We start from the raw sequence: 6,306 nt of genomic DNA, 5'->3' as shown, positions 1-6,306 counted from the left end.
CAGCAGCAGGTTAGAGATTGATGGACCTGTGGTTTGCAATTCCTCACCTACAGCGCGGAGAGCCAGCATAGCTGAATGTTAAACTACTTAGACACTGCGCCAGGCTGGTAGCGACCTTGGTTTAAACCAGTGCCTTGGTTGAAAGGCAGTTCCTCATTACCTGTAAGTGCCACAACTTGAAACAAACACCCTAAGGGAGAGCAGCTTTCTGGATTGTTCCCAAAGCCCCACTGAGATTAAAGGCAGGCTTCTTCACCCGGACAGGCATTTCTGCACAAGCCTCACTGAATCTGGTTAAACCAGTTCCAAGCTGCCAGGGGATCAGCCCTAAATGTTTACACAACTTTCTGGCTCTTGTAGAAGGCAAAGCTACCTGGTTTTTCTACTGTTTCTGAAAGCTTCGGTAGTTTCAGAAGGCTTAATGGTCAGGTGGGGGTTGTGTATCCAGAGCTGAGGAGCAGCCAGGATTCCTGGAGTCAAAGGAAAAATAAACACATCTTTTTGCATACAGAATAGATTAGCGGCTTCCTTTTGATATCATCTGCTTTCAATATTCGGGTCCTAAAAAACCCCACAAGGCGACCTACAGAAGTACCAGCCACCAACTGCCAGGTTAACATTTCACTGGCTGGAAAGGAGTGTCAGGATTCTGAGCAAATACCTTTTGAAATGTCATTTAATTTCTAGGGAGTCAGGTTTGCATAAAGCTCTCAATGTTACCCAGTGACCTCAGGTGCCTTTTCCTCTCAACCCCAGATCAACCCCAGGTGTCACACGACAGAAAACTTTAAAATAGCCTTTGATTCCCAATCTGTCACCATGCTCCAGGAAACATGATATTCAATCCAGAAATGTATGCAATAATCCAAACCCATAAACACAGATGTGTGCTTTATTTTATCATCTAAAACCAAAAATCCAAAAGTGCCATTAATACACACAGACAGCTGCTCGGATAGAAACCAAATCTATAACAGAATTTGTACTGCACTTTTCACAAAATACGTATATGTTATGTTTCATCCTCTTTGCAAACTCTGAAGTTAGCATTAGCTCTTGTAATTTACATGGGGAGAGAAAGTTGTTCTGAGAGATTACCCGATCTGCCCAGGAGCACAGAGCTAATGAAGGATGGAGCCAGGACTTAAACACAGGTCTCTCTCGATCTCAGACTCTCAGTCCAAAGAGAACTGTGGCCTGCCTTTTAATTATTAAAGATAAGCAATATTAGAACATAAGTTTAATGTATTTCAAAATGACAAAAGTTAAACCTGTTGTATTAGTTAGCGTTAGAATAAAAGCTTCAAGCCTAAGGATTTATTCTTCATCAAAAAATTTTTACATGGATTCTGAAGCAGGTTTGTTGTTCAGTTGCTCAGTTGTGTCCGACTCTTTGTGACTGCATGGACTGCAGCATGCCAGGCTTCCCTGTCCTTCCTTGTCTTCCAGAGCTTGCTCAAACTCATGTTCATCAAGTCGGTGATGCCATCCAACCATCTCATCCTCTGGCCCCTTCTCCTGCCTTCAATCTTACCCAGTGTCAGGGTCTTTTGTAATGAGTCGGCTCTTCGCACCAGGTGACCAAAATATTGGAGCTTCAGCTTCAACTGAAGCAGGTCAAAACTTACTGAATACAAAATGATGTTGATTAATAACACACTTTGCTCAGATACATGTATTTGTGTTATATACTTTCACAGTTCAATCCATGGGCACCCTTAACATTTAGGGATCTTCATATAAGAAGCACTGAGAAAAGCAAAATAACTCCCAGCAATGGATAAATGCAGCAAAAGTTAAACATGACTTTGTTTCAAGTTATGTATTTTGTTCCTGAGATTTTATGCTTAATTACTACCATTCATGACAACATTCTTTTGATATTATGACAGATTAGAACATTTGTTTGATGGAAACCAACTCATCATCATTATCATTATCATCAAAAAGAGAGCTAAATAAGTAAAATTCATTGATTAAAAAAAAAAAAAAGATGGGACAAGAATTAAGTTTTCAAATAAATGGGAGTGGAAGGAGATCTAGCCATGCTCCATAGACAAAAATATATTTTGATTTGTGAAAAGAGTTCTTGCTGCCATGGCTCTCTGGCTTTTTTGGGATCTTCTCCCCTACCATGATGAATTTGTTGATAAAAATAGATGGAGAAATATACCATGTTCATGGATTGGACGGATCAATACAGTGAAAGTTAGTATACTACCCAAAGCAATCTGTAGACTCAATGCAATCCCTATCAAGTTACCAACAGTATTTTTCACAGAACTAGAACAAATAATTTCACAATTTGTGTGGAAATACAAAAACACCTCAAAGAGCCAAAGCAATCTTAAGAAAAATGGAACTGGAGGAATCAACCTGCCTGACTTCAGACTGTACTACAAAGCTACAGTCATCAAGACAGTATGGTACTGGCACAAAGAAAGAAATATAGATCAATGGAACAAAATAGAAAGCCCAGAGATAAGTCCATGCACCTATGAACACCTTATCTTTGACAAAGGAGGCAAAAATATACAATGGAGAAAAGACAACCTCTTTAACAAGTGGTGCTGGGAAAACTGGTCAACTACCTGTAAAAGAATGAAACTAGAATGCTTTCTAAAACCATACACAAAAATAAACTCAAAATGGATTAAAGATCTAAATGTAAGACTAGAAACTATAAAACTCCAGAGGAGAACATAATCAAAACACTCTCTGACATTAATCACAACAGGATCCTCTATGACCCACCTCCCAGAGTAATGGAAATAAAAGCAAAAATAAACAAATGGGAGCTAATTAAACTGAAAAGCTTTTGCACAACAAAGGAAACCATAAGCAAGGTGAAAAGACAGCCTTCAAAGTGGGAGAAAATAATAGCAAATGAAGCAACAGACAAAGGATTAAAATAAAAAATATACAAGCAGCTCATGCAGCTCAATACCATAAAAACAAATGACCCAATAAAAAAATGGGCCAAAGAACTAAACAGATATTTCTCCAAAGAAGGCATACAGCTGGCTAACAAACACGAGAAAAAATGCTCAACATCACTCATTATCAGAGAAATACAAATCAAAACCACAATGAAGTACCATCTCACGCCAGTCAGAATGGCTGTTATCAAAAAGTCTACAAACAATAAATGTTGGAGAGGGTGTGGAGAAAAGCAAACCCTCTTACACTGTTGGTGGGAATGCAAACTAGTATAGCCACCATGGAGAACAGTGTGGAGATACCTTAAAAATTGGAAATAGAACTGCCATACGACCCAGCAATCCCACTGCTTGGCATACACAGTGAAGAAACCAGAACTGAAAGAAACATGTGTACCCCAGTGTTCATCACAGCACTGTTTACAACAGCCAGGACATGGAAGCAACCTAGATGTCCATTGGCAAATAGATAAGACAGTTGTGGTACATATATATACACACAATGGAATATTACTCAGCTATTAAAAAGAATACATTTGAATCCATTCTAATGAGGTGGATGAAATTGGAGCCTATTATACAGAGTGAAGTAAGTCAGAAAGAAAAACATCAATACAGTGTATTAATGCATATATATGGTAACTATGGTTACCCTAGAAACCATCAGGGTAAAATGGTAGAATGGTAACAATGACCCTATAGGTGAGACAGCAAAAGAGACACAGATATAAAGAACAGGACTCTGTGGGAAAAGGCGAGATTGGGATGATTTGAGATAATAGCATTGAAACATGTATATGACCATATGTGAAATGGATCACAGTCTGAGTTCAATGCATGAAACAGGGCACTCAAAGCTGGTGCACTGGGACAACCCAGAGTGATGGGATGGGGAGGGAGGTGAGCGGGGGGTTCAGGATGGGGGACACATGTACACCCATGGCTGATTCATGTCAATGTGTGGCAAAAATCACCACAATATTGTAAAGTAATTAGCTTCCAATTAAAATAAATGAATTAAAAAAATTAAATCTCTCTTATCTAACTCCTGATACAAATGCATTATGAAGTATGCAGAATCACTTGGGAAATATTGCCAAAAATGTTTAACCTGAACCTATTCAAGCTTTTAGATCTCACTTCCAGTTTAGAGGAAATACAGGGGATAAAGAATCAAGTGGAACACTAAGAGGAAATAATGAGACAAATCCAGAATGGGGGATATCCCAAAAGTTAATGTCATGGGGAAAGTTAAGGGACTGTTCTAGATGAAAAGACACAACAAACAAATGCAATGTAGAAATTTGATTGGATCTCAATTCAAAGAAACCCAGGTATAAAATATATACTTGGTGAATAATTGAAGATATTTGAATATGGTGTATATAATAGAAATTTTTTTGTTAATTTTCTTAGTAGCAACAACCTTGTGATAAGTAGAATGACCTTTATCTGCTTCTCTTTCAACATCATCTTTCCACATGAGCTTCTTGGGCTTCTTCACAGCATGGTGGACTCTGGGTAGTTGAACCTCTTTACATGGCATCTGACTTCCAAGGATAAGTGGAGGCTGCCAGGCTTTTTAAAGTTAAGCCCAAAGCTGGCATTGCTATACTTTTGTTACATTCTGATGATCAAAGCAAGTTGCAAGGCCAGGTCAGATAGAAATGGGGGAGGAGTAGACTCCACTTCCTGATGGATGGAAAAGTACATGCTTGCAAAGAGGGAAGGGAGTGATGACAGCCATCTTTGGAGACTATCTACACCCTTCTGTCCAGAAAATGGATTAAATATATCCATTGAATGAAAGCCACACCCTCCACAGTACAAATCTAGATGTTGAATAGATGCTTCTACTATAAATAAGAAAAATGTTGAGTGCTCAAATCAAATCCAGTGAAGCATTTTGTTTACAAAGCATTTCATTTTCCCTCACCTTGTATGCATGGAATGCACAATTTAAGAAGCAAAGATAGAAATGTGCACACACAATCAAAGATGAAGACATTACTCCCTAGAAAACACTTTTAGACCTAACTCCATTTTCTGGTTTTCCTTCTGCCTTTGAGCAGTATCTGACAAGCTCACTGTTCTACGTCATGTCTGACTCTTTGCTATCCCGTTGACTGTGGCCCGTCAGGCTCCTCTGTCCTTGGAATATTCCTGGTAGGAATACTGGAGTGGGTTGCCGTTTCTTTCTCCGGTGAATCTTCCTGACCACATCTCTTGAGTCTCCTGCATTGGCATGAGGATTCTTCACCAGCTGTGCCACCTGGGAAGTCCTAGAAGTACCTAAAGAATGAGTCCAAGGGCTGAAACTGCTACTGATGTCCAAACTGCCTGTTGGAGAATCTGGCACACGTGAATACCCATAAATGTTTGTTGAAATCCATGTGTGACATATCTATCATACAAACTGTTGTCCATGCAGGAATTGGAATTTTAGCAAATGAGAAAGAGTTAAAGCAAATTCATGTATCTGCCATGTTTGAGAAACGAGCTGGTCTGGTTCACAACTGTGTAGAACAGAACCAGGAGGCCAGCAGTCAGCAAGATATTTACTTCAGTTGCCAAAATACTTATTACAAATCCAAAGGTCAGAAAAGTCCCACACGTTATGAAGATGAAAGTTTCTCAATCTTCACTTCAGAAAATATTTACAGATGGGTGTTCCTATTATTTCAGTTGTCCACTGAGGATTATGACTAAGCAGGTGGCTGGAACTGCGGCCGTGGCCAAGGGAGAGGCCGAGCCTGGCCGCCTTCAGAGAGACTAACACATGTGGAGGTGCCTAGTAATTTTTGGTTGGGATAGTGCTGTCAGCTGAATTGTGTCCCTGCATCAAATTCATATGCTGAAGCTATAGCCTCCATGTGACTAGATTTGGAGGTACAACTTTTCAAGAGGTAATTAAGATTAAATGAGTTGGGTAGGATGGATTGGGAGATTGGGATCCACACAAACGCTATTGACACGATGTATAAAATAGACAATGAGAACCTACAGCAAAGCACAAGGAACTCTACTCAGCGCTCTCCAATGGCCTAAATGTGAAGGAAACCCCCAAAACGGGATGTGTGTACATGTGCAGTTGACTCATTTTGCTGTTCAGTAGAAACGCACACATTGTAAAGCAACTCTACTCCAATAAAAAGTAATGAAAAAATTAAAAACAGAACAAAAAATCAAATGAGACAGGCCCTAATTCAATCGAACTGGTGTTCTCATAAAAAGAAGAAAGAGACATGAGGGACATAAGTGCAAGACGAAAAGGCCGTGTGAGGCTACAGTGGCAAGGCAGCGATGTGTAAGGCAGGAGAAAGGCCTCACCAGGAATCAAGCTGGCTGGCACCTTGATCTTGGGCTC

This window comes from Dama dama, chromosome 17, assembly GCF_033118175.1.
Source record: "Dama dama isolate Ldn47 chromosome 17, ASM3311817v1, whole genome shotgun sequence".
Lineage (NCBI taxonomy): Eukaryota > Metazoa > Chordata > Mammalia > Artiodactyla > Cervidae > Dama > Dama dama.
This window is presented reverse-complemented; position numbering follows the sequence as displayed.